The 22378-nt window shown below is 41.3% G+C and overlaps 1 long non-coding RNA gene across 1 annotated transcript; it reads left to right on the forward strand.

Annotated features, from left to right (window-relative positions):
• The first annotated feature begins 1192 nt into the window (after positions 1-1192).
• Positions 1193-20840, forward strand: LOC132051646 (uncharacterized). The gene is made up of 5 exons (XR_009413828.1): positions 1193-1272; positions 1356-1476; positions 1561-1841; positions 1922-2041; positions 19913-20840. It is a non-coding gene; the product is annotated as an uncharacterized LOC132051646 (long non-coding RNA).
• Positions 20841-22378: the final 1538 nt, after the last annotated feature.

Raw genomic sequence — 22378 nt, forward strand, 5'->3', positions numbered from 1 at the left:
TCAAAAATCATTTTTGTTGCTCTAAAAAAACTGTTGCTCTTTGCATTTGGCAGTTACCTCCAATTGAGAACTTGTATTAGAAATAAGGTTAGAGATCACGCCATTTGAAGCATTAAGATTATTTTATGACTACACATGCTACTTTAGTGTCTGCTTCCTCCGTTAATCCATGACTCTATGGTACTATAGCAACTTAATTCTCAATGTTATTTATTTTTATCTTTATGCTTAAAACTTTATAACTTCTATCTCGCTTATATTTACAAAGTTATGTACTCCTACTTCGCAAAATTTAAAGATGTCTTTAATGACCGCGCGAAGCGCGGGCAAATTGACTAGTTATTTATAAAGGCACATATTTGTTAAAGGTTAACTTTTAATTTTTGATAATTAATTTTATTTTTAAATTTAATTTAATTGTATTTACACATGTGCAACCAAGCAATATGCTTGCAATTACACTGTAATTACGTCATGACTAAAAACATATCTTGGTATTTACTATCTTTTGTGTAATTACTATTTTGTGTAAATACCACCCTAGTAATACAAATTCCAATTACCAGGTGGCTTTCCAAACAAACCCTTAATGAACAATAAGTGCATCTATGAAGTTCTCCCTCCTCTTCATTTTACTTGTCATGTTTATCTTTTGCACGAATCTTAAAAAAATAAATTAAAAGGGTAATTTAACTTAATTATTCTTATTTATTCTTTGATCTTAATTTAATACTACTTGTTCTTTCACCATATTAATCACTCTCCATATTTATTAGAGAAAACGTAAAGATGATAATTAATAATTAATCTTGATTTTCTAATTTGACAAATTTGGACTAATTATATATATTATAACTACGGCATGTTAAATGAACCAGAGGGTGTATCAGTTAGCAAATAAAAGAGTCACAAATCTAACTGACTCAAATATATCAACAGGAAAAGAACAGCCTTACTGTTGGATACATGCAATAACCCTTTTGGTATATAGATTGAGATACGACCCACCATGGAGGGAAGCAGTGGAGAATCTTGATAATGGGCGAAAGTTCGATCCAGCAATATCGCATGAGTGAAGAAGGGCAATATTGCTTGCAATATTTATAACCATATTTTAGAGTTGTTAGACAAATTAACCTAATAATGATCTTAAAATAATATTAATTAATAATAATAAATTACTTCCTCCGATCCTGAAGGTAGTGTGGTTGCTCCACTGCTGGAGCATTATGACTCATCCGGGCGCCTGATCATTGAGCCTGTGGGATATAGGTATGAGTTATCCTTTTACGAGATGTTATTTGTTTATGTTTATGTTAAACCTCTAAGTGTTTAAGTGTTTATGTATTTCTCAGTTTTTTACCGGGCAAAGCTTCAAGAATTCTTTCGCGGACGATACAAGGTTGTTTCACGGACTCGTTGACTTGGGGCAAGATGGATCCAGACCTCAAGAGACAGATCTATTTAACCTTTATGGTATATGAATTTATTATTTTTATTTAAATAATTTACTAATATTGATTGATTCCTTATTGATGAACTCATTACTATTCATTACAGAGAAAGTGTTTCTGACTCCCGGAACATGAAGCTCATGTCGCCCAAAACTTCCAGAAGAAACGTAAGGGCAACTGCTAAAGGGTGCATTAGGAAGGGTTTGTGAAGAGCAAGCGAAGCCTGATTGGATCCGTCTTGAGGCCTATAACAAGCTATTGCAATATTGGGCGTCTGATGAATTTAAGAAACAAAGTGAAACAGGGAAGAAGGCTAGAAATTCTACGAATGGTGGCTCCCTACACATTAGTGGGCCTAAGAGTCAAGCGACCGTAAGGAAGGAGCTGGTATTTTTCCTTTAGTCCTATTGTAGGATAATCGATTTATTTCGTTTTCTTTATTAATTACTCAATTATTATTTTTGCAGGAACTCAAAGAAAAGAGGATATTGCCTCAAGATGAGGCATTCAGAATCACTCACGTGAAGAAGAAGGAAAACAATGAAGAACCGGACGGATGGATTGAGGAACGGGCTAAGCAGTCCTACGTAAGTTTAATTGAATTTCTTTTTCTAAAACAGAAGCTTCTACATTTTATGTGCTTTTATCAAGTCAAGATTTTACCCTCTGGATAGTAATATATCTATTGCTTTTATCTTTTCACTTTCTATAATTGGTTCCATATGAATATATGAAAAAGAGAAGAAAAATATTTATACATAGTAGTAGCACTACTGCAAACTGCAATTTGCAGCTTCTGGTGGTGGATATATGTGAACATATAAGGAAAGATGATTTGTGGATCCGCCGTAGCTCCAAGAGTTATTAAAACTTCACTGTTGACAACATTAATTTTTCTAAGATATAGGAGAAAAAAAAGACATCAAATTTACTGTGTCTAGAGAAATGAACCATATGCAGAAATCATTTGATCAAGTATAGAAAAGAAGGATTTATTTGTTGGGAAATCCATTTGTAATGGATTGAAAATGAAAATAGGTCCATCAAACCACTACAAAGAAGAAATTTACTTTTTCCAACACCCTTGAATTATCTCTGCCTTTATTGTAGAAATGCACAAAACCAACCATAAGGGCTCGTTTGATTGGAAACAACTTATCCTGGAATAACTAATCCCGAGATTAGTTATTCCACCCTCAAGGTGGGATAAAAAAACACTCTAATCTCGAGATAACTAATCCCGAGATTAGTTATCCCGAGTTTTTTTCCAATCAAACGTGGGATAAGGCGGTACTAATTTTTATCCCAGGACTATTTTTCTCTATCCATCATACCAAATGAGCCCTAAGAGTTTTATAAACCTTTGTCATATACATGTTGACTGCTGCCCGTCCAGCTTTATTTTTCATCGATTTGTGTAAAGTATAGCTTGGGAGATCCTTACTGAATCTTTGAACTACTACCCTTTTCAAGTTAGCTACTAAAATGACCTACTCTTTAATTTGAGAATAACTGAGACCTTCCCTCATTTCCTCTCTCATTGCATAAATGATGAACACAATTTGACCAAATCCCCCCCCTCCCCCCCCTTTAATTCTCAACCAAGATCAACCATATATTCTTTTATGAAATATACGAGCATGCTGGACATAATTGTGTGATAGAGAGATTGCAGGGTAGGGGGGGCAAAAGTGAGAGGGAGCAAGGAGGAAAGTGGCAAGTAGGGGAGGTCGACAATAGTAAAGGGGTTCGCGGGGGGGGGGGGGGGAGGGGGCTGGGGTTTAAGAGTAATATGGGTCAGATGTTGACACATCTAGAAGTTGAAGAGAACTTTTCCTTTTTTGTCCATACAATTATTTTTTGTAAATTACATTGTTTACACCGAATTTTGGTAATAATTGAATTTGTAAGTGAGGTATAGGATATGTGGATGAATTTTAATCTATTTTTGGTTGATACGAAATATATACGGATTTGTTTGCTATAATATGTATAGATATATGTGCTAATGCCTTGAATAAGTTTATTGATATTGGTGATTAAGCTATATATATGTGTGTGTGTGTGTGTGTGTGGCAATATATATATATATATATATATATATAGTCTTTGAATGGATGAACAAAGCCAAAGAATACTACAGATCTGGACTAAAATCAGAGAGAGAGATTCAATATATTTTTCTATTACAATGTTCTAGATCTGAAAAAGTCAACCCCTAAAAGTAGGAAAATGTCCTCTATTTATAGGTTTGCCTCATGGGCTTTGAATACCATACAAAGCCTTTTAGAATAAAGAAACCCTAAAAGGATAAGATAGGACCGTACGGTCTGACACCCGTACAGTCGTCAGTACAAAATGACAGAACGGTCTTGACTCGTGACAGCACCACAACTGGTTAACCAGACCAACAGCCACGTTCAGCTTGGACATGGAGTAACCGGACTAACGGCCACGTGTCTTTGACTTGGAGAAACCGGACTAATTGCCACGTTGAGTTTGGTTCGGAGACACCGGATCAACGGATACACTTCTCTTATCTTGGGCCAGCCGCATTCGGTGTAATCCCCCCGGTCTGAAGAAAAGACCGAACATACTCGTGATCATTTGGACCTACCCTCAACCCCCGGTCTCACCGGTCTTACATTGACCCGGTTTTCGCCGTATACAGATAGTTCCCACACTTTTCGGACCGTAGTTTTACCGGAGTAACGGGAAATTGATAAGTCACAAAACCGGTGGTTCCATTAGCTTGTTCTTATCTTGTAATTTGGCGGGAACAGTTATGTCACGTCCTTTTGACATCGGCCACATGTCTCATCCCGAATGGCCAACCTCGGGAACCGCCGTAACGCACGTCACTTCATATCACGTCTCATTAATTGTGGGACACGTGTCGCCGCCCGATTGGTTGCTCTCTGTAACCGCTACAGTTCCACGCCTATATAAAGCCCTTAGCCATTTCACTTTTCCATTTTCACTTCTTCATTCCTTGCTCATCTGATTGTTTCACTTCTTTATTTCTTGCTCATTTGATCGTTTCACTTCTTCATTTCTTGCTCATTTGATCGTAAGAAGCCAACTTGCCAATTTCTCCATTTGCTATTTTGATCGAAAGTGCACATTTGCTACTTCTTTCATTTGTCACTTTGCATCCTTCAACTGCTTCTTCCATCCTTCTTACGTTTTTCTCCATTGTTTCGTTTTCTGAATTTTACCTCTCCCACTTCAAATTCTTGAATCTTCTCTTTCACACCTTCCAAATGTCTGCCAACAGCGAAACTACTTCCTAGGACGTTCCCTCGGTTTCTTCTCAGGGAGCCGAGCCAGCCTCAAAACCCAAGGGAAAAACATTTGTTGAACCGACTGCTTTGGACATAGTGCCATCCAGACCCAACTACAGCTACGAATTTGACGTCGAGAAGCCTTCTCCGATCGCGAATAGGGGTATCGACGTAAGGCGATACCCTTCGTCTATTACGGAGGATCTCCTTCCCCAGGTATGGGCCGACTGCGGATGGGATAATCGTCCGGTGCAAGTGTTCGCCCCCGGGCCCGACGACTCTATTACCGATCATAGAGAATGTTATACCTCGCATTTCGTACATTGGAATATTCCGAGTCAATCGCGGGAAGTTAAGGGCGAGGCCATTCTCCGGTTTTGCTTTAAGGCGTAAGTTGCTTGTAGACATTATTGGCATGGAGCATTAAGGGCAAACTTGGAATTTAAAAATTATTATTCAAGACTTGTGGAAGAAGTCTTGTGGCCATCCAAGTAGGAGTGGACTATGGCCCACATGATGCAACATACATGTGATTAAAAAGATGACTAAGTGAGCAAATTCATCTTTTATTACCTAAGGAAAACTCTAGAAATTTGAAGAAATTTGGAGGGAAAAGAAAAAAAAAAGAGGAAAGGAGAGCACATGGCTGGCCATGTGCTTGGCCATGTGCATGGTCATGTGCCATATTAATATATATATATATGGAGGGATGATCAAAGAGGGCAAGCTTTCATCATTTTAAGTTCTAGAAAAGAGGGAGAAAAGAGAGAGAGAGTCACGGCCAAGAGTGGCGGCGCCTTTGAAGGTGATCATGGAAAAATTATTTTTCTTCTAGTTTTCTACTAATTGGAGGGTCCTCGTCGACGTGGAGTAGTTGTTGGAAGAAGAAAACCATTCGTTTTGCAAAGAGCAAGGCCTAGCCGAGAAGAGGAGGTGGAGGAACAAGGTATAGTTCAATCTTATTTTTCATGTGTGGTGCATGGTTTGTGGGTATTGTAGTATATGGAAATGAATGAAAATCATGAATATGTAGATATTGAAGTGTAGCCGTGTGCATGTTGTTGGTGGAGGCATGTTGAACAAATTTTATTTAGTGTTTGGTTGATATTGTTATGGGCGTTTTGAGCATGTCGTAATGTGTTGAAATGGATGAAATGCATGAAGTTGTGTGTGTTGAGGGGCTGACCGAACGGTGGCTGTTTGTGTGGAAGAGATGGGCTAATTTTATTTGATATAATTTGGTTGTCGTATTGTGAAATATATGGTGAGAATGAAAGTTTAATGACTTATGTTGAGGTGGTGATGTCGTGTGGGCTGTTTGGGGGAGCCAATGTAATTTTAATATGGCTTCTTGTCTTGATGAAAATAATGTTGCTAACATATAGAATTGTTGATATAGTTTATGGATTTGAAAAAGAGAAGTGTGTTGTTATTGTTCTAGTTGAGTTGGAAGGCTTCGGACAAGATTAGATGTTGGTTTGGACATCTTGAATTACCTATCGATATTGTCATTATGATTTTTGGTTTGGTTGCTGTTGAATTGGCCGAGTTAAATTCTCGGGGTTGGTGAATATATAGGGGAAATGCTGCCGGAATCTCTGTAGATAAAGTGATGGCTTGGAATTGGGTCCTTCAATGTCTATGGCTAATGTCGGATGTCTAATGACATTATCGTGGATCGTGGGAAGCTGAGGCGCAAGTTTGGATTAGCTTAGAGGGCGGCCAAGGTATGTAAAGCTCACCTTTCTTTCTTTGGCATGTCCTAGTTAAATTAGGCTATGATATGATCCCCGAGGTAACTCTACTCCTGCGATCCGAGCATGTCCGTGATTCTTATTTGTTTCTCGATATCCGTATTTATAATGTAATCAAATTGTGGTCTATATGCCTTTGTATGATTAAAAATGAATATGCATGAAAAGATTTGATCATAAAAGAGTTTGAAACTACGAACGTTCGTAACTTCCATAGGAAGGCTCGGATCGCTTCGATTCGTCCGTAGGAGGTTCTATGGCGTGCTAAGATTATAATGTTCATAGGCGGGCCCGGTTCGGTGGATACTTGTCCGTGGAACCGCAAGATATTCTGTTATGTAGTTCTGACGATTTATTAAAAGAACCTAATATAGTTAACAATCCGACCCCCGTATGTGATCACTTATTTATCTGTTAAGTCTGAAATAAGAATTCGTATATATATGATTCTGGTACGTGATTATGACGCCTAAAGTTCTATTTGATAAGTCCCGGATAATATCTGGAAAAGATTTGATTTGGACAGTGCCGTCGGCTTGTAAATGATAATTTGCCTGACTATTCCGTTAAGTCTGTGTAAATGTATGAAATGAGAATCCGTATGCATATGATTTTGAGATATAACTATGATTGATAAAGTTTTATTTGATATGTTTTCGAATAATATCCGCAAGAGAGTTGCTATGATTAATGCTATTGGATTGTGAAAGATAAATTGTTTGATTGTTCCGCTAAGTCTGTATGAATGTTTGAATGGCATATAGATCCCACGATTCTGCTCGTGCACATTTTTGTTATTCCCTTCGCCGAGTCCCGGGCCGGTTATTATCGTGCGTACCATGTGAAGTATGATGAGTTTCCGAAGTATGATGAGCGACTAATATGATATGATATGTTACCGAAGTATGATGAGTTTCTGATATGATATGATATGATATAATGTGATGATGTGTGCCGGAGATACAGGAGATCTGAAAACTTCTGAAGTATGATGAGTTGTGGCGCCCAAGGCAGGATGGGCGACCACGTTCCGTCCGCCAGGTCCCATTATGGACCGCATAGGCTCTATGATATGATAATCTGTTTGATCTGATGATATAATAACCTGATAATGTGATAATCTGACAATATAATGAGTCTGTTCTGATGATGCGATAATCTGATGATGTGCAATCTGATGATTCTGTTTAGTGTGATGATACGATAATGTGATGAATCTGTCTGATGTGACGATATGATAATCTGAAGAATCTGTTCACCGAGTCCCTCGCTGGAGGGCCGGGACACGTTATATGTTATGTATCTGTAATCTGGAATATAATCAGTTGGTTGGTTTCAGAACCGGTGGTGGGGCAAACCCAGTGGCGAGGCAAAATTCCGCGCTGGTTTAGGCAAATCCCACATTGGTTTAGGCGAATCCCACATTGGTTTAGGCAAATCCCACATCGGTTAATGTCAGCTGCTATGATATGTTTTATTTTACATACACATGAGATAGAAATGTTTTTAAAAAGAAGGCTAAGTATTTTGAGCATTCTGATTATTATATCTGTCTTCTGTACCCTTTATGCACTAATTGTATTACAGAGGCATGTACTTCGATATTCTGACTACCATGTACATTTTCTGTACTCCTTATTTTGGTTGTGATTTCGTTTCTGTATTCCATGCTTTACATACTCGGTCATATTAAAATGCGACCCCCTTTCTTCGGTCGCGTTTCATGTATGTAATTACTCCCGGAGTCGAAAGACATTAGTAGAAGATGTTCGGCGGGTTGGCGAGCTCCATTTTCTCAGGCTTTGCCCGAGTCGATTATTATGTTATGGTTTCATGTTCGTGCTAGAGACTTTGCGAACATTAATGTCGTGGGTATAAGATGTCGATTATGTCGCCTATGTAAGCCCGACGTATTATTATGTGTTGTATTATACGTTCCATATGTTACAAGTTTTATTTGACACTGAACAAGATGAAAAAAGTATGTTTGACTTTACGAAAAATTTCCGTTTTGTAATTATGTTATGACTAAAGGCCCGACATGATTATGAATGTCACAGAGTCGGCGGGTTCGCTCGGCCCTAGAGTAAGGGTCGAGTGCCCATCACACTGTCGGATTAAGGGTGTGACAGAGAAGGTTTCCTATACATTTACACCTACACATTTACGCTCAAACTCAACCCTCCAATTGACCCGATTATTTTGGAGATGTGCCGGATGTATAACGTGACCTTGGCCCAAATTGGTCGGATTATCTGGAGGACCGTGGCCTGCCTCCGGTTATTGGCCAATAATATTATCAGGGAATTCACATGGCGCACTTCATCCGGTTGTATTCCCCGAGACTCTTCCGAAGGGGGGTGGTAAAGCTCGCCAAGCGAGGTCGGAACCCGATCTTTTCCAAACTTGACGAGGATAGAGATCGAGGGTGGTTGAAACGTTATGTCCGAGTAAGAATCGTGGACATTATTCTGGCTGAGTATATGCCCTTTCCGGAGAGGTGGAACGATAGGCGTAAGTTTCTCAGTTCTCCCTTCTGTAATTATTCTTCCTCCATGCTTTGTCAACACTTGTTCCCTTGCATATATGTGATTCCCCCCACCCCTATTTTTTTTTACCAGCCGAGGCATGGATACCTCCGGCCATCCGGAACCTTACCGAATGGGTTGGAGCAATCATCAGTTAACACACTTATGAACAACGGACATGGGGGAACCTGTCGCGTGGCCGATTGGTTGCCCAAATCATGGTAATCTTCTCCTTGATTTGGTATATATTGCATCCTCCCTTCAGGTTTACCCAAGGGCTCGGTGGAGCCAAGATCGGAACCAACAGCCGAGCCTGCTGCACCGGTTCCTGAATTTGATATGCCAGGGGCATCTCGGCTCATTGCTGCTGCGGGTAAGAATTGGAGAAAGCCCTCGGACAAAGGGCATAAACCAAAGAAAAGGGCAAGGAGCGCTGTTCGGACTCTGAGGGATGAATCAAAGTTCGACTTTCTTATTCGAAGGGTTGGTGAGGGCCCCTCTATCGCCTCTGTTCTGGAGAAGGAAGCTGCCACTTTGTCCTTTCCTACAACTGAGGAATGACCTTCCATTCTGGCTCCGCACACAGGTGGGGAAGAAGTTCTTTTTCTAACTCCTCTAAGGTCAATTGAATTCATTGACATTTCAGGTGACGCTTCACCCGAAGAGATTCCCTTGCAAAGGCCTAGAAGATCCGGGCCATCTTCGAATATTGAGGCCGAAAAAAGAGCAGAGTCGGCCCCCAATACCGAGGCTCCAACGGATACCAGCCCACTGCCTGGTGCTGATCAAGCTGCAACATCCGAGGGACCTATTTCTCCCGAGGCTACTGGGGCTGTTCTAGCTTCTCCTACTCCTGCGCCAAGGTCCGATAATCTGGACGATATGTTCTCGGATATCCCACCTACAATCGGGGAAGCTTCTGGTTTCGAACATCTCCCTATCCCTCGGGCCACGAGGGCAGCTAGCCGGGCCACCGAAACGGGTGTAAGGGATAGTCTAGTAGGTATCTTTTCGGCCCCTAGCGTGAAACCGAGAAGGATAAGGTCGGCCATGGTCACCGTCCCCGAGGATTGCAGCTTTTTGTTCTGTCTTGTGGGAGTAGCAAGCTATCTGAGGCCTCTCATTTCGGACTCAGATAAGAGAAAGATAGCCGGAGTCCCCTGGCGGTGCCTCATTAATGAGGGCATGCATGTAGGCAACCGGGTAAGCTTATCATCTAATCTTTCCATAATTCAATGTGATCCTCAGCTCTAGATTTATCCAAGTTAACTTTGTTTGTTTCTTCTGCAGAGTGTTGTGCTCGTCAATGAGGACTTTATCCGTGCTCAGCACGAGGTTGACGACTTAAAGGGCCAGCTGGATGCCTAGGGTCATGAAACGGAGAAGTTCCAGCACCTTCTGCGAGAAAAAGAAGATCAATTGAGCCGAACCACTGCCCTTTCCAACCTTCAACCCAAGCTCGAAGAGGCGAAGGCCGAAAATCTTTGTTTGAAGGCCGAGTTGGCCGGAATGATTGAAAAGAACCGGCTCGTGGAAGCGGATAAGGCCGGCCTTAGCCAAGACAATGCCCGTTTTACTTCGAGGCTCGGGGAACTCGAGGCCACTATCTCCCAACTTTGAAGTGAACTTGATTCAGTTAAGGTCGATGTCATGAGAATGGCAGAGAGGCATCGACTGCTTGAATCCAAAAATGCTAAAGACAAGGAGAAGTTGAGGGTGGTCGAACAGAAGGCCGAGGCTCGAACCCGGATTAGTGACTAGCTCAAGAGCAAGTTTGAGGAGGCAGCCGAGGCCAATGACGTGCTTCAGGCCAAGCTTGAGTCGGCTCACCAAATTCAAAGAACTCTTCTCGAAGAGAGATCCAAAATACCGGCTAAATTGGTAAAAGCTGAGGCCGACTTAGAAGAGTCTCTTAAGGATGTGGAGGTTACCGAAGCTCGTACTACGATTGTGGTCGAGTATGAGCGGTGGAAATCCCAGAGGGTTACCCTTGAATAGGCTCAACAAGGATTGGGGGACCTCCAGGCTCAGATACTCGAGGCCAAAGCAATCGATGAGGAGGCTAAGAAAGCCCTTGATGCTGAGTCTGAAGATTCTGAGCAAACAATTTCTGAGGACTTCGGCTCCAGTCACACCGAGTAGATCAGGGCTTGCACTAGCCTTTATTTTGTTTTTGCTATTTAACTTGTGAAAATTTCAAATGTAAAAACCCTTCGTATATGAAATGAGCATTTCCCTTTTGATTGTCTCTTCATTATTTTATCCGAATGCTTATTATGATATTTGCCTTGATCACTTATCCCGTTAGGAATAGTCAAAGGTTTCGACTGTTCCTAAGTGTTGGCTTTTCTCTTCGTTCGGTACATTTTTGTTCGAGGATTTGATCGAGTGATTTGCCCGCGAGACTTATTTATGCTTTGTGAATTCAGACGTCTTCGAATCACGTTAGGCATTTTAGGGCTGAGGTTTTCCGACCGCTTGGTTCGGACACCTGAATCCCTTATCATAGATTAGGTTCGGACACCTGGATCCATGCCTTGTCAAATTTTGATACGGCAGTCCCCATTCGAGAGTGTTAAAAGATTTTGGCTTTGGTTCAACGCGACCTTGTTGCCCTTATCGAATTTAGACGGTAATCCCCGGTATGGGGTTTTTAATAAGAAGACATATCCGAGATAGATTTTTTATAATTTTCTATATATTGCAAGTATTTGCACGTACATAATATGAAGACTTCATCTGTTTCCTTCTGTTTTTGCCGTAGCAAATACTAAGTGGACACGATTCGTTTTTGATCGTTTGGTCCTTACATTGAAACCTAACACAGAAGGTCTGGGATTAGACAAAGATAAGAAATATAAAATTTCGAGGACTTTTTCGGGGTAGCACTTAACGTGTTGTTCCTTCGTCTGCCGTGTTGGGTTGAATTCACTTTAACCTACCGGGGTAGACCCTGATGTGGGTATGATAGTCCCCTAGTGTTTATCCGAGCTGCATGATCAGGTAAGCACTATTAAGTCCCCACTTGAGGGGTGGATCTCGAGTTTTCAGATACTTTGCCTCGTTTTCATAAAGTAACACGTTGTACTTGTTGCCTCATTAAAAATCTTGTCGGAAAACCCACTTCGGGACAAAATCGTACTAAGGAAAAGAGTGCAGCACGTGTTTTCAGACCTAACTTCGTCCGGTACTCGACTTTCTGCAAAAAAGAACGGAGGTTAACAATGAAAAATGATCACAAGGGTTGGTATCCATACCATAGCAATAGCATCTCTTCAAATGGGCCATATTCCAATTATTGCGCAACCGTTGTCCGTCCATGGATTCCAGCTGGTACGACCCTTTGCCCATTATTCGTGTTATCTTGTACGGCCCTTCCCAGTTCGGACCCAACTTCCCGTCATTGGGATTCTTGGTGTTCAGAGTAACGTTCCGAAGCACCAAGTCCCCAACTTGGAAATGCCGAAAATTAGCCCTCTGGTTGTAGTACCTCTCCATTCTCTGTTTCTGAGCTGCTATACGGACCAACGCATTTTCGCGTAGTTCGTCCGCGAGGTCGAGTTTTATGGCCATGGCCTCTTCGTTTAACCCATCAGTGGCGTATTTGAATCAGAGGCTCGGTTCGCCAACTTCTATTGGGATCAGAGCTTCAGCCCCGTAAACCAACGAGAAAGGCGTTTCTTCCGTGCTTGATTTTGATATAGTTCTGTAAGCCCATAATACCTCCGATAGCACCTCCCTCCATTGATGCTTTGATGTTTCAAGTCTTTTCCTTAGATTTTGAATTATTGTTTTGTTTGTGGATTTCGCCTATCCATTTGTACTCGGGTGATACGGAGTAGATAAAATCTTCTTGATCTTCAACCCTTCGAGGAAATTATTGACCTTGCTGCCAACGAACTGAGGGCCGTTATCACAAGTTATTTTGGCCGGGATGTCGAAACGACAGATAATATGGTCCCATATGAAGTCAATAACCTCCTTTTCTCTAATGTTTTCGAAGGCCTGCGCTTCTACCCATTTTGAAAAATAGTCAGTCATAAATAAAATGAAACAGGCCTTACCTGGTACCCATGGCAAAGGACCAACAATGTCCATTCCCTACTTCATGAAGGGCCAAGGTGATATCACCGGGTGTAACAACTCCCCGGGCTGATGGATCATCGGGGCATGCCTTTGACATCCTTCGCATTTCCGGACAAAATTCTTCGCGTCATCCTCCATCCGGTTCCAGTAATAACCGGCTCTGATAATTTTTCGAACCAAGGCTTCTGCACCGGAGTGATTACCGCAAGTACCCTTGTGGACTTCTCTCATCGCATAATCGATTTCTCCGGAACCCAAACACTTGGCCAGGGGGCCGAAGAAGGACCGTCGATACAATTGACCATCTATTAAGCAGAATCGTGCTGCTTTGGTCCTTAGTGACCGTGATTCTTTTGGGTCACTCGGGAGCCTTCTATCTTGCAAGTAGTCGATGTATTTGTTGCGCCAATCCCAAGTTAAACCCATCGTGTTTATCTCGTCATGCCCGTTTTCTACCGCCGATTTCATCAACTGCACTATGGTACCTGGGTTGATTTCCTCCCCTTCGACTGAAGAGCCCAAATTGGCCAATACGTCGACTTCGTTATTCTGCTCCATGTGTACATGCTGCATGGTCCACTCTTTAAACCGGTGCAGTATCACCTGAGTTTTCTGCAAATATCTTTGCATACGCTCATCCTTAACCTCGACGACCCCATCCACTTGGTTAACGACTAAGAGGGAGTCACATATTGCTTCGATTACTAAGGCCCCGTACTCCGAGCCAATTCCAAACCTGCAATCATAGCCTCATACTCGGCTTCGTTGCTAGTCAATTTAACAGTTCTAACCGATTGCCTAATGACATCACTGGCGGGGGTTTTAAGAACGATGCCTAACCCGGAACCTTTTAAGTTCGAGGCCCCATCTGTGTATAGAGACCAGATACCCGAAGCCTTTCCCGAGGTTAGCAATAATTCCCTTTCGACCTCGGGAATTATGGCGGGGGTAAAATCTGCCATAAAATCAGTCAAGATTTGAGACTTAATGGCTGTCTTAGGCTTATATTCGATATCATACTCGCTAATCTCTACGGCCCATTTGGTCAGTTTACCCGATAATTCTGGTTTATGCATGACATTCTTTAGCGGGTAAATAGTTACTACGCATATCGGATGACATTGAAAATAAGGTTTCAGCTTTCCCGAAGCACTTACCAATGCCAAAACCAACTTTTCGAGGGGGATAACGAGTCTCCGCATCCCCTAAAGTCCTACTCACATAATATATTGGAAATTGCGTACCTGCTTCTTCTCGGACCAAAACACCACTTACCGTTACTTCGGATACGGTAAGGTAGAGGAACAACTGCTCGTCCGCCTTCGGTGTATGCAGCAGAGGTGGACTGGACTAGTATCTTTTCAATTCCTGCAAGGCTTTTTGGCATTTCGGTGTCCAGGCAAAGTCATTCTTCTTACTCAGTAATGAGAAGAAGCGGTGACTTTTATCCAAAGACCTCGAAATGAAACGGCTCAGTGCTGCGATCCTTCGGGTGAGCCTCTGCAATTCTTTGACATTATTAACCACCTCTATATCCTCGATGGCTTTGATCTTGTTCGGGTTAATTTCAATTCCCCGGTTCGACGCCATGAAACCCAAAAATTTGCCAGATCGGACATCGAAGGCACATTTTTCCTGGTTGAGCTTCATGTTGTATTTGCGAAGTACATCAAAGGTTTCCTGCAAATGCTTTAAATGGTCCTCTGTTTCCAAGGACTTGACTACCATGTCATCAATATAAACTTCCATTGTTTTCCTATCCGTTCTTCGAACATTCCATTAACTAGGCGTTGGTAAGTTGCTCCGGCATTTTTTAACCCGAAAGGCATGACATTGTAACAGTAAGTCTCGTATCGGGTAATAAAGGATGTTTCCTCTTGATCTTCCGGGTGCATCCGGATTTGGTTGTACCCAGAGTAAGCGTCGAGAAAATTTAACATCTCATGCCCGACCGTCGCATCGATCATTCGATTGATTTGAGGCATCGAAAATGAATCCTTCGGGCATGCTTTGTTCAAATCGTTATAGTCAACACACATTCTAAATTTATTACCTTTCTTCGGCGCCACCACTACATTAGCTAGCCAGTCCGAGTATTTTACCTCCCAGATAGAGCCTATTTTTAAAAGCTTTGTTACCTCATCTTTTACGAAGGCATGTTTCGGCTCTGCCATGGGCCTCCTTTTCTGTTTCACCGGGGGAAATCTCCCATCAAGGCTGAGCTTATGAGTCGTCACTTCCGGTGGCACACCTGTCATGTCTATATGGGACCACGCAAAACAATCGGCATTAGCTTGAAAAAATTTAATTAACTTATTCCTGAGCTCCGAGGTTAACCCCGTGCCCAGGTATACCTTTCTGTTTGGTAAATATTCGAACAAGATGACTTGTTCCAGTTCCTCCACGGTAGATTTGGTTGCATCCGAATCATTCGATAATACGAACGATCTGGGTACGCCGAAATCATCCTCTTCATCCACCGGGTCCGACCCCTTATGCTCTACTTTCGAACCCGTACCCTTTAGTTGTTATTTGGCATCCTTGCCTCCGATCGATTCATCATCTCTTGGATTCAGCTTTTTTGGAAAAAATGGCGCTTCCTCGACCGCGAACATCTCCTTTGCAGCGGGCTGTTCACCTCGGATGGTTTTTATCCCCTCCGGGGTCGGGAACTTCACCAACTGATGTAGTGTCGACGGCACTGCTCTCATGCTATGAATCCACGGTCTACCAAGCAAAGAATTATACTTCATATCTCCCTCGATGACATAGAATACCGTCTGTTGTATGATGTCGTCAATGTTGACTGGCAGAGAAATCTCTCCCTTCGTGGTTTCGCTTGCCATATTGAACCCCCGAGTACTGGCTACCGGCATAATGCTGTCGAGTAGCCCTTTGTTCTACCACTCTCCACCCGGATGATGTTAGCCGAGCTACCTGGGTCAATCAAAATACGTTTAACTTGTGATTTAAAAATGAGAATAGAAATTACCAATGCATCATTGTTCGGTTGGATGATGTCTTCTGCATCTTCATTGCTAAAGGAGATGGAACCCTCGGGTACGTAATCCCGGTTGCGCTTCTCACGTACAACGGAAACCTTTGTTCGTTTCATCACCGACCCTCGAGAAGCATCTGTTCCCCCAATTATCATATTGATTACATGCTGAGGTTCCACCGGTTCGGCCCGTTTGTGTGATTCCCTTTCCTTATAGTGGCTTTTAGCTCGTTCACTCAGGAATTCTCGAAGGTGGCCATTCTTCAATAAGCGAGCCACCTCCTCCCTTAGTTGACGACAGTCCTCAGTTCGGGTTTCATGATATTTACACACCACGCTCGGGTCCCGTTGACCCGGGTCTGACCTCAATAGCCTTGGCCATCTTGCTTCCGTGATACGGCCGATAGCCGAGACGAGATCCGAAGTTTGATGCTGAAGTTGTACTCCGATATTCTTGGCGGGTCTTTGTTGCTAGACGAACTCTCGGCATCACTTCTAAATAATAGACCTCGACTGTTCGACGGGCGCTCGACCCGTTTATCACCCCGACCAGAGAAGTGACTGGGGCCAACCCTTGATCTTTTCGATCTAAAGTTTGGGTTTTCTGAATGAGAGTATGGCCGGTATCTTTCCCTCGATGATCGCGTCTCCGGCTTGTAAACTTTCCCCGGCCTTTCAGAGCTTTTGCTCATATTTATGGGTCCCAGGGGAAGCTCGAGTTGGTCATCGTCTACCTGAATCTTTGATTTTTACCTGTTATGAACATCTGCCCAGGTTATAGCCTCATATTCCAACAAGTTTTCTTTCAGTTTGAATGAGGCCGTTGAGATTCGAGGATTAAGCCCTTTGGTAAAAGCTTGTGCAGCCCATTCCTCCGGGACCGAAGGGAGCTCCATCTGTTCCCTTTGGAAATGGTTTATAAATTCTAGTAACAACTCATCATCCCTTTGGGCTATGCGGAAGATACCCGGCATGGGCTTTTATGGACGCATCTGTGAGCATTACGAAGGAAGTGATGGAATGCTCATGCAGATGGTCATACCAGGTCAGCGCCCCTTTCAATAGTGTTTCTCCAAATTTTTTCAACAAACGGACTCAATTTCATCCTCTTCGACATCATTGCCTTTTATGGCACAGGTGTACGAAGTCACGTGCTCCTGTGAGTCTGTTTGTACCGTCGTATTTCTGGATATCCGGCATCTTAAACCTTTTCGGGATCAGCTTCGGAGCCGCACTTGGTGGGAAAGGCCTTTGAATGTACCTCTTCGAATCCGGCCCTTTTAGAATCGGCAGAGCCCCCGGGAGCTGATCCACCCAAGAGTTATACGTTTTCACCCTCTTCTCAATTGAATCTACCCGATTTGCCAAGGTTTCGAGCATCTTCAGAACTTCGGTGGATGAACCGGCTCCCGATCCATTATTCTCGACTACCCGTGTTTCATCCCTCCTCGGTTCGGTGACACCTTTCGACCTCTCCGGGGCTGCCTTATCATTTTTGCTTTGCAACTGAGCTATTGCAATTCCCTGTTCGGCTATGGCGGTTCCCTGTTCCTACAACATTTCAAAAATTAAACATAAGTTAATCTCATCCGGAGTATCCGGTGCTTTCCGGCCTTGGGCCCGAGATAAAGTAATTCAGTTATGAGTATTCAAGGGATCAGTGGCCGGTAAAACGGCGTTCTTCTGGTTCACCGTGTTCTGCCGGTTGAGGCCTTCCCTCGAATCAACAGAGTTTGGATCGATTGGATTTGCTGGTAGGTTTCGTAACCCACTGTTCTCATTTTCGGTCCTGGAGTCTCGTTGTTGTTGACATGACCAGACTGTCCGCTGCTTGCCATTTGGTCCTTTTTTTGCAGAAATTAGTAGAAGATTTCTTTATCAAACGGGTAGAAAGAGGTAGAAGCAAAGACTAAAAAATCACTATTATCCTAACCCCACGGTGGGCAACAAACTGTTTACCCCAAATTTCGGTAACAATTGAATTTGTAAGTGAGGTATAGGATATGTGGATGAATTTTAATCTATTTTTGGTTGAGACGAAATATATACGAATTTGTTTGTTATAATATGTATAGATATATGTGCTAATGCCTTGAATAAGTTTATTGATATTGGTGATTAAGCTATATATATATATATATATATATATATATATATATATATATATATAGTATTGAATGGATGAACAAAGACAAAGAATACTACATATCCAGACTAAAATTAGAGAAAGAGAGAGAGAGCTTCAATATATTTTTCTATTACAATGTTCTAGATCTGAAAAAGCCAACCCCTAAAAGTAGAAAAATGTCCTCTATTTATAAGTTTGCCTCATGGGCTTTGAATACCATACAAAGCCTTTTAGAATAAAGAAACCCTAAAAGGATAAGATAGGACCGTACGATCTGATACCCATACGGTCGTCAGTACAAAATGATAGAATGATCTTGACGCGTGGCAGCACTGTAACTGGTTAACCGGATCAACGGCCACGTTCAGCTCGGACATGGAGTAACCGGACTAACGGCCACGTGAGTTTGACTTGGAGAAACCGGACTAACGGCCACGTTGAGTTTGGTTCGGAGACACCGGATCAACGGATACACTTCTCTTATCTCGGGTCAGCCGCATTCGGTGCAATCCCCCCGGTCTGAAGAAAAGACCGAACATACTCGTGCTCATTTGGATCTACCCTCGGCTCCCAGTCTCACCGGTCTTACATTGACCCGGTTTTCACCGTATACATACATGAGTCTAAGTTGAAAAAATAAACCGAGTTTCTACCGGCCATCACAGTAATGGAGGCAACTAGCAAGGAAAATCTTTGCAATGACATTAGACCAGAGAGGTAGTCTTTGGTATCACTTAGCTATAACAGAGGAAGCTCATTTAGTTTTGTTAAGCTGAAGAGAGGTATCAATAAGTCCTCTTCTTCCTCATTTTAACAACTATCAAGATAGTAGTTAAAGTATGAAACTTGACCTTTTAATTCCACCCACATAAAATAATTAAACCTTGGTGCATATTCACGATGATGGATGCGGGAGAAAATGAAAGAAGCATGTTTCTTATATCCATATTATGACGGGCTTGAAGCTGATATAAGCATCAGACACGTAAGGAATATGATATCAGCTAGAAGTATGAATGGACATTTAATGCTTGTTAAGGAATAGGATATCAGCTAGAAGTATGAATGGACAGTTAATGCTTGTAGGAAGACGCCCAGCTCACTCTAAGACTTCATCAATATTTAATGACTCGGGGAACAGCAGATACATCTAAACAGCGTTTTTTTTAATAGATAGTAATACCTACTGATAATAGTTAGTAATACCTACTGATAAGCTTTGTCTGCATATTCTTGTTAAATTGATGGAAGTAGAGGCCATTTGATTATTGTTTTAGTTCTGTGTGAATTAACAGATAGTATAAGGTATTTGGTATTAGTAGCTCAATGTGAGGATCAAAATATGTATTATTCATTTGAAGTCAAGAAATAGACAAAGAGTTTGGATTTTGTTTAAAAGCTAACAACTTCACCAGAAACCACCAACCTTACGTTAAGGTACTTGCTTTAATTTTCTTTTTTCCTTTTTCTTTATGGGCAGATGATTGGCCTTTGTGTGCTCTGTTTGATTCTTTAGCAACAATGTAGTATCATTGTAGTAATTTCTATATCGCTTTCCCTTCCATTTTCAGATTTTGAGAATGGGGTGCAAGTTTGAAATTGTAATTAGATGCTTCGATAAAATAGTGTCTTATATTGGTTTTACCATTTAAACAATTGATTTTCCTTGTTCAATTTCAGATTCAATTTCAATAATCACGGGCAGAGTTATGCAGTAGTTTTCCACTTGGCACAGAGCCTACAGATGAACAATTGAATGAATTGTGGATTGCGACTGTTGGTGGCCCCACTAGGTTTGGCACAACTTATGGAATGGCAAATAGAGCATTTCGTAAATTTCAGTCGCCCTTGCAAGGCATAGGTTCTTCCAATGATGCCGGGTCGTCAGATAGAGCGAGTGTTATGGCCATGGAGCAGAAGATTGTTAAGCTATCTATCCAGTTACAGGCCTCGAAGGCTAGGGATAGGCGGAGAGACGAGCAGCTACAGGCTGCGGAGGGGAGGGAGATACGGAGGGACGAGCAATTTGCGGGTGTGAAAGCTCAATTAGACTTATTACTTTCTTCGAGGAGGATTCCCCCTTGTCCGGATGACGCTCGTAGCTCCAAGCGTCAACCTCCCCTTTCTCAATCTAGGTCACGACATCGGAGGTTGGTCAAGAACACGCACTTGTAGATGAGCCAAGTAGTGGTGATGATGATGGGGAGCACGTGTCAAACACAGAACGACATGGTTGAATTTTAAGTATCTTACTAACTTATGAATTTTTTGGTGGATTTGTAAAAATGTAAAAGTGTTTGTTGGATGTTTGTGAATATTGAAGTAGTTTGATGTTGTAGACTAACTTAATGTAGACTAGTATAATGTTTTGTGGATGTTTGCAAAGGTTGAAGTAATTTATTGTTTTTTGTAAATGTTGAATTACATTTTGATTCAACTTTGAAGTAGTTTCAAGTTGAATTTGATGTAGTGCGGGTTGTAGCATGTTATTATATGTGCTTGTTGGATTGTTAGCAGCTATTTGAGCTGGTTTTAGCTAAATATAGAATTGGTTTTCATTGCTGACAGGTGGGCAGCTGCAAAAGTAGCAGAATGCTGCCAATTTTTCTGTAGAAAACTGACTTCATGAGGTCAGTTATTTTAATTTTATTTTCCAGATTTTAAAGAAATCGACCTCAGGTGGTCGGTTGTGTTCATATCATATTCCATATTTTAAAGAAACCGACCACATGAGGTCGGTTATGTTCATATCAATATTCAGATTTTAAAATCTAAATGCCGTGAGGTCAGTTCATGGTTGTCATTATTCATAAATTTATAGTTTCCGACCTCATGTGGTCGGTAACACAAAAATAAATAAATAAAATTTTCAATATACCGAATACATGAGGTCGGTAACTTGAAAAAATAAACAAAAACTAATATAATTTACTGACCCCATGTGGTCGTTAATGCTTTTAATGAAAAAAGTAATAATTTAATATATCGACCACATGAAGTCGGTATGTTAATTTTCCTTTTTTTTTTGGGACGAATCATCATGTACAGACCACGTGTGGTCGCTTTTTTCCGACCTCATGAGATCGCTAATTATTTGTGACCAGCCCATACCAGACCTACTTTTGAGGTCGCTTTTTTTCAGAAACCGACCTCATGATGTCGAAAATAGCAAATTTTTTTGGTCGGTTTTCAGTAGTTTTTTAGTAGTGATTATAGTATAAACTCGATGTTATTGATTTTTTTGTTGTATTAGATGATTATGTAAGACGAAAAAAAAATTGTTTTACAAAAAGTCTTTGTGCGTGAAATTATGGGTGAAATTTAAAATTAATAAATATCGAAATAAATCTATTTCTATTTATATTATCTTTAATGTGCTAATTACTAGCGACAAAGTTAGGCATGCGACTCTTAAAAAACTTATCGATTACAATAGCAAAGTACAAACTTCAATATTATCAAATATTAATTCGGTAGTAATATAATAAAAGTACATTATCAACTCATACTTGAACTCGACACGTTTTCATTTGAAAAATAAAAAACAAACCTGACTTTTCAAGACCTTAAGTTGATTGTACAAAATCCCAAATTTAAGAATATGACAAGATTTTAGGGCTCACTATAAGATAATACAATTTTTAATTAAATTAAATCTATAAAGTTATGTATTCCTCAATCCCTAGTAATTAAATACTATTATGTACTTATATAATAAGTTGTTACACCTCGTAGTTTTGTACGTGAAATCTATTAGGCATTAGTTGTTTTAAGTGTAGCCCTGGAGGACTTCCTAGGATATGTCATACTATATGCACCTATCTCATGGTTACAAGGGTTTTAAGTTCATATAATAAGCTACGGAAGGATTGGAGGGCAAGTGGACCGAGGAAATTAAGTTTGTTGGATTTTATAGAAAAATATAAGGGGCAATTTTGGTCCAAATTTGAGAAAGAATATCCTTTAGTATATGAGGAGTTTTGAAGTAAAGCAAAAGCCTAAATTGAAGTTCATGAAGTCTAGTTTCCAACGCAACAAGCCGCTCGTCGATACGACGTCGGAGTAGAGAATTATGGACGTTACAAGTTAGGCGGTCAGAGCAGGGGACTGCACTGTGCGAACGCATAGTGTCGCGCGCTGCTACAG

The sequence above is a fragment of the Lycium ferocissimum genome, chromosome 4, assembly GCF_029784015.1.
Source record: "Lycium ferocissimum isolate CSIRO_LF1 chromosome 4, AGI_CSIRO_Lferr_CH_V1, whole genome shotgun sequence".
NCBI classification, from domain to species: domain Eukaryota; kingdom Viridiplantae; phylum Streptophyta; class Magnoliopsida; order Solanales; family Solanaceae; genus Lycium; species Lycium ferocissimum.